The sequence below is a fragment of the Coffea arabica genome, chromosome 5c (genome assembly GCF_036785885.1).
Source record: "Coffea arabica cultivar ET-39 chromosome 5c, Coffea Arabica ET-39 HiFi, whole genome shotgun sequence".
Taxonomy (NCBI): Eukaryota; Viridiplantae; Streptophyta; class Magnoliopsida; order Gentianales; family Rubiaceae; genus Coffea; species Coffea arabica.
The window spans coordinates 13,520,370-13,530,867 of NC_092319.1; positions in this window are offsets into that span (position 1 = coordinate 13,520,370).

Below are 10,498 nucleotides of genomic sequence, written 5' to 3' on the forward strand. Positions count from 1 at the left end.
CAAAGTATGACATGCATTCAAATTTTCTTATTTGGAAAGAACAGCGTGATTGGTTTGATATCCTCAAATGTATTAAAAAAAAAATTTTTGCCCCAGTATGGATTTATTTCATGAAATCTCACAAATAAAATTTTTTGCCCCAGTGTGGGCTCCTTTGATTGCAAAAATTTGTTCAGATGATTTCCCATTTATTAGAACAAAGAAAAACCGCACTTTTCTAAAATTTAGAAAATAGTCATATATACAATGTGAAGACACTTAATGTCGAGTTTGAACTCATGCAGAAATTTCATGATGAATTCCTCGAAGTAACACCAAATTCAAGAAGATTTCTTCCTCACTTTTAGCATTGGTGCTTAGGGTAACGGGTCACCACTTCTGGTTGACTCATCTTTTCAGGACCAATCAAGTGACTTTATTTTTGAAATGGCTAAGGAAATGGGAGGTCAGAATTTGTCTGGTTCTTGTGCCCAAAATTGTAATGCATTCAACATCACATCTTAGTGAAAGCAAATAGTTTGTCCATTCTTATTTTCAAGAAAACTTAGTCAACATACAAGCTTTCTAGGCTTGTAACGTATGGACAGAAGTGATAGCTAAACATGTGGAAACGGGTTATACCCTTGTGATCACAAACGATTTGATGAATTTCTTATGAGCATGATCCTCACTTTGGATTGTCATGAAGGAATAAGTCAACGATGGACTTTATTAGCTTGTAATGTGGCTTGAAAACGATAGTCTAAGACTTTCAAGGATATTGCACCATAGATCGCCTTTTTTCAAAATTGCCCCTATTTTGAACTTAAAAGATTTCAGACTTTGTTTGGGTTTTCTCATCATTCCCCAGGGATTTCAGCATCGAATTTTCCTGCATTTTCTTTTTTCTTTTGCCTCTTTTCTTTTCCCTCGAGCTGATGGGTTTCCTCATACCCGAGTAATTCAGAAATACAGCTAAAATTTTCGGCATCAGAAATTTTCTTGACAGGGCCATTGCAAAGAACAGAAGTCAGGACTTTCGGCTTTTGTAATAGGGTCTGGTGGGGTGCTTAGAAAAGTTAAGGCTTGAAAGCGGATTTCAAAAGTGGTTTGAAGAATCTGAGATCGCATTGTTGCGCCAACCCTATTTTAGGGCTAAATCAGAATTTGCCCCAGTTTATGCTCAATTGAGGCTTTTTCTCTTTCATTTTGTTTTTCCCTCGGCCTTTTGCCATTCCTTTGAAATTTTTCAAAAATTTGCCCCAGTTTATTTTGAACTGAGGTTCTCTTTTCTTTTGCTTTTGTTGTTGCCTTAGCACTTTTCACCTCTTGGGACTTTTCTTTCCTTTTCCAACTCAAAGTTACCCCAGTGTGGGGTTTGCGATTCTCAGGGGTTGCCAAACGAAATAATTTATTCTGAAAACTCAAAAGGGATAATTAGGGATAGAATGTTCGATTGGAAAAGAAGAGGGCCTGACTTTTAATCCGTTCCTTACATTAACCCTGAAAGAAAAATTTTCATTAATGCGAAATTTTTGCATGCACCTGAATCAACTGACTGAGGAAGACCCTTGGTCATCCATATCTGTGAAATATAGAGGATCCGCCAGACAACTTTTCTTTCTTTTCTTTTCACTCTTCTTTTTCTCACAATTGAAGCTCAGGTAGAATCAAATTTCCCCAATTTGCGGTTCCCCCTTTTTAGTTTTAGCATTTTTTGCTTTTCTTTTTTTTTTGGAAAAATCTCCAATCTCCCTCCCCAATGTGGGGTGCGATCATAGGTGCTTTGAAAAGAATCACCAATTTTTAGCTCAAATGAGGATGCAAGGGATGATCAGTGTTTAGGTTGTGGAAACGACGGCCAAAGTATCATTCTCACACTTCATGACAACCAAAGTAACCAGATGGTAATTGAAAATCCATTCCCCTTCTTGGATATTTGAAAATTTTCCAATATAGGGTAGTGATCATTAGGGCTCTTATTTGAAACGAAATTATTCTTTCAAAGGCTCAAATGGGAGAGCAAAATGATAAAATGTGTATAGGTAGAGAAAAGAATGCTCGAAGTATCATTCCAAATTTTCAAAACAAACAAGAGTAATGCACATTTTGCTTTTACTTAGATGTGAACTGAATCAGTTAAACACAATGGATATTTTCAAGCAAAGATGGCCCCAATTTATCAATCAATGTGACTGATTTTATTTTGGGGTTAAGTGAAGGAGAAAAGGTAAAAATATGAATTGTACAGTGAAAGAGAAAAGGTATTTCATGAGGCCTTTTGAGCGACCTCTTTCAATCTTGAGCACTCTTATTGTGTAGCTCAGATCACTAATCTAGTGTATACAAGAGTGAGAAAGCATACACTTGCGAATTTTCAGGCTGGAGGTTGAAAAAATCTCAATTCGGTTTTATTTCTCAAAAATTCATCATGAAATCTCCAATGAATAAGAATAAAGAATGAAATGTACATAAATATACACAAAACAATGATTATCCGAAATTTTTATTGCTGAAAAACAATTTGAAACAAAATTTCTCGTTCAATTATGATACAAATGAGAAGAGAGAAACTCGTAAAGAGTTCAAAATATACACTTTTGTCTCCTTTCCTTTTGGAACAAAATGTATTAACAAATCAAATAAACAGAATTTCCCTTTGGAAAACAATTACAAAATCTCTCAGAGGCTTTAGCGTAGAGCTTCCAGATAGATCATATATGTTTTCATTGTAGGATCTGCCCAAGAATCAAATAACACTTGTAATCTTCAAACTTTATTGGATTAAAATTATCATTAGATATAGAAGAATATTTTCGTCTTATTGAAACATTTTTATGAATGCAGGGGAGGGGGAAAACAAAAGAAAAATACCCAGAGTTAGTAGGCAAAACTGCAAAATCGGTATGCATGTCCTATGGAGGAACCCTTTTTGTGCCAAGGGTAGGCCTAGCATGAAAATGCAATCCGCTAGAGTAGGCACTATACAATACCTGATGGATCCGATCAACTCATGGAGTGAAAAATAATTTAAAAAAAAAAATTTGGCCCATTGGAATGAGAAGAGACGTTGGTCAAAATGAGGACCTCGTCCGAAGGGATTGATCACTTTTGATCGATACAAGAATTGGCAAAAACGCGCGGGTTTGACCTTGACGAACTTCCTATCAAAGAGATTGGAATTTGTTTGACCAAAAAAAGTTTTCAGTGAAGCACGGGTCAAAACCCCAACTGATCCAATGGCTGGATGCAATGGATGGTTTTCTCAAAAATTAACTAAGTTTTCCATTTTGAAATTCGACATTGAAATCCTAATTGGTCAAATGAAATTGACAATTTATTAAAAATCGACCGGATTACCCTAAAAAGGGGAAACAAGTCAAATGAATTGAATGAAATTTAATTTATCCAAAATTAATCAGATCACCCTAAAAAAGGGTAAATTGATCAAATAGATTGAACGAAACTTGATTTGTTCAAAATCGGCTCGGTTGCCCTAAAAATGGGTAAATTGGCCAAATGAATGAAATTAAATTAGTGATTTATTCAAAAATCGGCCGAATGACCCTGAAAGGATAAATTGGTCAAATGAATTGACGATTTATTCAAAATCGACCGGATGACCCTAAAAAGGGTAAATTGGTCAAATGAATTGATGATTTATTCAAAATTGACCAGATGACCCTAAAAAGGGTAAATTGGTCAAATGAATTGACGATTTATTCAAAACTGACCAGATGACCTTAAAAAGGGTAAACTGGTCAAATGACCCTAAAAAGGGTAAATTGGTCAAATGAATTGACGATTTATTCAAAATTGACCAGATGACCCTAAAAAGGGTAAATTAGTCAAATGAATGAAATCGGTGATCTTATTCAAAAATCGACTAGATTGCCCTAAAATGGATAAACTAGTCAAATGAATTCAAAATCGACTAGGTTGTCTTAAAAATGAACAAATTGATAAAATGGACTGGATGAAATTGAGGAATCAAATGATCCAATGGACTGAATGGCTTGATGCATTAGTCTATGAGCCTTCTAAAATCAAATTTTGGCCTCAGTTTATTTATCGTCTCAATAGGAAGAATCATTTGTGAATTTCTTCAAATTAATGTCCTTTTACGCAAGGGATTTTTACCAACTTGACAAAATGGCCAAAAAGTGATTATTAGACGCTCATATTCCAAAGATCGCTCTTATGAAGACGATCGGATCCTACCTTACCTTGTGCACTACCCCTTTGGATGGTACAAAATGTAAACGTGCAAGTCTCTTTGGATTAAGTATCCGAGACACAAGGTGGCTTATTCCTAAACACGGGATTCCCTATGTGGCATTCCCTTTCTATGGTTTATGCGTGATGCCATTTATTAAAGCGATGTAAATATGTGACAAATATGGCCTAAAGGACATAAGTAATACATCGGGGGAAAAAGGTCTAAAAATGAAATGTATTTATTGAAAATCAAGTGTAATAACTGAAATTTGAAAATGTGAGTCATCTAGTGGGTAGGTCACTAAAGAGTGCCACAGAGGCCTCTTATTGCTAGGGCACATGAATGCAATCCAAGAAAACAAAAGAATGGTTAGTACAATTGATAGTACACATAACATGTTGGGAGCAATTAAGAATAAGAAATACAATAGAACAAGTAAAAGGGGTGGAACCCCTTCCCTCGTGCCTAATGTACTTAAAAAAGGGTGAGGCTGACTCTAACCTAGGAAAAATTCTAACATGGATGCATGAGGCTGGGGTTCACTAATGCGACTAGACTCGATAAAGTTTCGGCTCCCAAGCCTTCAGACCTAAAGGCGAAGGGTCATCACTCCCAGGGCCCTTGGTCGGTGGCTCGAGTGATCCCTTAGGTAGCGCTATGGGCACAGTGCACACCATCCGCCTACCCAAGGCAATCAATCCTAATCCTACAAGGCGGTGTGGGATAGCGCCCACGAAAAATAAAATCAAATGGGATAACAACAAGTAAACGTGCACGTATGAAGTGTTCCCTATTTTGAGGGAAGGGGTTGAGAACCACGCGAGGCTCTAAAGGTGACACACACCCCCCCAAATGCAATGCAAGCGCGAGATAAACAAGTAAACATTCATCCAATCAACCAATCATACATTCGCGAGCGAGGGAGTAGTTGGACACGCATGAAATGCAAAATCCTAAAAAAAGGAAAAAATGCAACCTTTAAACACCCAAATGTGATATATGAAAAGGTTAAAAGAAGAAAAAGGTTGATTAAATCAAATTTGCTCGGACTCTCGAATGTCCCCAGTGGAGTCGCCAACTGTCGCGCCCCATTTTTTGATAAATAAATAAATGGTTTTAAAAATGTATTTTTTGTGATTGGAAAATGAATTGTGATTTAAAAGAAAAATGGGTCTAAATGGGGTTTTGAGAATGCGACGATTTGACCCAAAATGTAGTTTAAAAAGGGTTTTTGAAATCAAAATCGGAGTCGCCACTTGGTAACGAGTTAAGGTGTACCAAGTCACCTAAAAATGAATTTTTTAAAGAAAAATAGGAAAAGGTAGTAAGAAACCCCTTTTAAACGATTCCTAATCCACGTAAACCAACGAAAAAGGTTCGCGAGTCACATTTGACGAAGGGGAAGGCAAGGATAAAAATCCAAGGCACCCCTTCGACCTAGCCAAGGCTAGTTGCGTGATTTAATCAAAGATTTTCTTGTTTTAACCAAAGAATTTATTACATTTGGATGCACTACATGAATGCAAACCCTAGATTCTAGGATGTCTCTTGTAAGGTTCTTGGTCCCAACCACATGAGTTGTGGCGGCCAATGAAAGAAAACCTTATAGAGGTCGATTAATGCAAATGATGATTCAAGTGCAAGTGTGCAAGTGTATAAAAAGGTGCATGTGTGCAATTGTATGGAAAAATCCAAGTGTTTGTGTGCAAGTGTATGAAATATAGTGATAAGTGCATATAGGTGTAATTAAGTGCAATTTTGTGAAGTAGGAATAAAAAATGAACAATAAGGAAAGGAAAAATGATGAGGAAATGTGAATTGAAAAAAATGAGTAAGTGATAAATGAGAATGAATGAACCTAAAGGAATGCATCAGGTCGGGTATGAGAATGACTCCTAACTTTTCGACTTCGATTTTCCCTTTGATTAGAAAGCAAAACTAGCGTGCTAAAGCTATCGAGTAGCCACACTCGCTCGTTTCCCTTATCAGAAGGGGACTCTTCAGGCAAATGTACCCTAACTAGCATGAGATGCAAGACCTAAAGTGAGGGGAAAGGGGATTAGAAGGACATGCCAAATGATAGAAAAACTAAAAGAATGCATGATATGTAATGAACATGCAAACATGTACTAACGAGGGGAAATCCCTAAGGGTCTAGCGTTGGACTAGCCCATTCTATGAATTCCGACTAGCGTTGGACTAGTGGAAACGTACATTCATCCATCACATTCATTCAGGCTATGGAAAGCGAGTAGACATGTCAATCACTTATAAACACATAGCACATAACACTTAGCATGCTCGACTAGATGCAAGGCCCTAACAAAGCAAGTAACACGTAACACATAGGCATGCAACCAAGCTAATGAATCTATTACATTCACTAACTAAAACAAAAGGGGAAGGGGAAAATGGACCAAATTGCTCGCCAAAGCCCTATCTATTACAAGCCAAGAGGTGTACACATACCCCATTAAAAGAATAACTTCATGAAAATGAAAGTAAATGACATAAATGAAAGGAATTAAGGAAAGGCTAGGAAAGCAAAGTAGGCATGCAATTCACTTAGCACGTTGAGTCACATAAGAGAAAAAAAAGATAAAAGGAATTATACCGCCACCTTGAATTGATGCTCTAAATGGAGTGAAATCACTTATTTATCCTCCAAAATAAAAGAAATGGTCAAGGTACCAATTTATTTGTAAAAATTAAAGAAAACATGCAAACACGGGCTCACATGGTCATAAAAGCTCTTAAATTCATGCATGAAGTGCAATTTAAACAAAACATGGTAGTTAATTGAAACAAACAAGCAATTGAGTTGAAAAAATTGAAGTTGTCAAGGACCAAATTAAGGACATTATTCAATTGGTTGGGTCATAGTAGCATTAGTTAGAAGCCAAGGGGTCAAAGTGCAATTTTCTTTTGTTAACATGCATGCAAATTACGTAGAAGAAAATTTCTGCAACTAAAGCTTTCTGTAACTCTGATTTTCAGACGTATACTACCAATTCACATGCCCAAATCCAATCCAAACTTTTTCATCAAGCGCAGCAACTTTAAAACGATCAACCGAATGCATAACTTTAACATCCAAACAAGCTAGAAACTTAGCAAGAGGTTATGCAAGTTCTGGAAAATTTTTGTGCGAAAAGAGTTTCGAACTTCAGCAATTAATGCTTTAGAGATTCAGCACTTCGCATGGCAGATTCACACAATCATTTAAAATCACAAATCCAAACTCAAGTTCTTATCAAGTTTATCATGCATACAAGGGGATGGAAAATCAGAAGCGTTGGATATCTTCATGCAAAAACAAGAACACAGATGAATTTCTTGCTAAAAGAATGCTGGGCGGCTGATGAAGCTTTCTACCATACCATAGTTCAAATAAAAGAAAGAAACACACAACCTTTGACAACTAGTTGTTGTGACTGCCTCAACCCAAGTAATAAACAACAAACATTGAAAATCAAAGAACTTAATTAAGTATCCAAAACCCCAAACTCAGTCACAACAAAGCTTCAGCAACTGAGTTCTAAGGTGCAATCTCCTTTTCATTCAAATGCATCTCATGGCTCAAACAGCTAAAACTTGAACAATGGGCAACGAACACCAAACCTTTTCCATTTTTGACCATTGTTTACACACAAAAATCAGAGGAGAAGATCATGCAATACTGGGACAATTTTAGCAAACTTCAAAAGCCATTTGCAATTCTTGTTTTTGCTGCTTTGAACACTTGTAAACACTTATTCAACACCAAATCATCGCAAACCCCAAAAGAAAAACTACTGATTCAGCAAACACGAAACATCAACATAATCCCAAATGTCCAACGAAAGAGATCCAAACAGCAATGGAAACACCGCAGCAAGGAAAGGAAAGAAAAATTCAAAGTTGACATCAAACAGGTTTTGTTCTTCGTGCAAAACATGTCAAATCAAGCCAGGAAGGGAGCTATGGTTACCTTCACCTCCTTATGAAGTTGAAACTGCAACTGAAATCCGTAGGAAGATGCGAAAGTTCCACCCAATATGAAACCCAGGTTGCAGCTCTCAAAAAGGCCGAGGACAGTATGCTTGGCCTCGAATTTGATGATGCCGCAGCAGTTTTTTCCGGTACAGATCAACACAAAACTTCCTCCCTGAATATTGTAGATGAGGAATCAACACAACTCTCCTCGAAAGTAGGTATATTGGGAGAGAAATCTGGGTCACAACATGGCTGAAAAGTCAGCTTGATGACCAGATTTTCTGTAAAATTCACTCCTCCTCCCTTTCAATTTTATCTCTCTCTCCGAAACTTGTCCAGTGCTTCTTCCTTTCTCTTCCAGCCACCAGTCTCCCTCGATGCTCTCTTGATTTTTCTATCCCTCAAAAACCCCAGCCATCATCTCCACTCCCAGTTTTCTTCTTCCGCCGTTCCTCCTGCCTCAAAGCTCCCTTTTTCTCTGCCGTTGTTTCACTCCCTCTTCAGATTCTAGCTGTCTACCCCTCCTTCAAGACCTCGCCCTCATCCCCTGCCGTCCCAATCTCCACTTCAGTTTCTCTCTAGTTTTCTTAGCTACCGTCCCTTTTCTCCCTCAGCCACCAACTCCCAAAACTCTCCCCAGACTTCCGCTAGTTTTGAGCCGTAGAAAACATCTCCTGATTTTTCTTTTGCCCCCCCCTTTTGTTTCGGTGAGGAGCTCCTGGTGGCCATGGAAGGTTGGCAGTAGTGAAGGTCTCTTTCAGCTCCAGTAAAAACCCTCCTTTTTTCTCACCGTAGCCTTCTGTACCCTCTCCCTCTTTTCTCCTTTTCTTTTGCCGTTCACTCCTTTCTCTCCCAAGAAACTCTCCCCTTGCGGCTGAATCCTCTTTTCCTATTTATATGGGAGCCTCCCCTAAACCCTCAAACAATTTCTACTCTATTTGCAGCCAAGGGCTGCTCGAGCCCTTCTTTTGCAAGCTGCAAAAATTGCAGCTTGCATGCTACGGCAGTTTTTTTTTTTTTTAATTAATTTTTTAAATAGTTAAAAATGGATAATAAAATAATAATAATAATAACAAAATGACAAAACCATGTAATAATAATGAAAAAAAATAAATAAAATAAAAAACAAACTAAACAAATAAAAACAACAAAAATGTCCATTTTTCAAATTTTCTTCATTTTCCCTTTTTTTTTTCTTTTCTTTTCTCAAAATAACTTAATAAAAATAACTAAAGTGCCAAAAGATTGAATTTGAACGTATTTTTGTGATCAATTTTCCCTTTTTCTCTTTTTTCATGATTTTTCCTTTTTTTTTCTTTTTTTTTTCTTTTTTTTTCTTTTTCATGATTTTTCCATTGTTTTCTTTTTCTTTTGAGAAAATCCATCCTAAAAGCTTAAAAATAAAATAATGACATGAAAACTAAACTAAAAAAAAACTAAAAACTAAAAATGAATAAAACAAACATGACAAAACAAAAAACTAAGAAATAAAGAGTAAATGAACTTGAGCTAAAATTTGGTGTCTACACCCACGGAAGTCAGCATGACGGTGGATGACGTCGTAGACTTCGATCACCAAAACCCGCCATACAAACTGGATTCCATGGAGGTTCGATGGCTACTGAGGACCAAGCTGGCGCATCTACTTTTGTCACTCCTCAGACCGAAGACATGCATGAGAGAGATGTATTGATTGGGCATTCTAGGTCCCCTATTACTTTTCCAGAGTTTACGCCCGATAGGGACTCATATCGGCATATTTTTGAGCAATGTGAAGGAGGTGAAGGCACAAGCACTCAAATTGAAGATGCTACACTGTTGACACATATTACTCAAGTCCATACAGTAGTCCCAAACCGACCACGTCGAAGTCAAAGAATACCCAAACCAACAACATGTGGTACTCATGGAAGACTTGGGCAGCATTGATGGCACGCTACTTATATCGTTATTGTATAAATAACCTAACTTATGGATTGCATACTTTTTTGGTGACATTTTGTATATATTCTAAAAATTCACGAATTCGGGCTAGGAACAATGCCATCACGCGTATCTTATTTCTCACTTTATATGAGTACTCTTTTAAACAAAACCAAAAAAAATGGCTACATATGTAAACCCAAAAAGGTAAACTATACTAACCTCTCCTCTAGTTCATACACGGTAAGTTAGTTACATGTCGGAACTTCAACAAAAAAAAATTAAACATACTATTTATAATATATTTATAAATTGTTATTATATGAGATTTGTTATTCATAGTTTCCCCATTAAATATAGGGAACAAACTTTTATATTCTCATATGGGCAAGTTAAAAATAA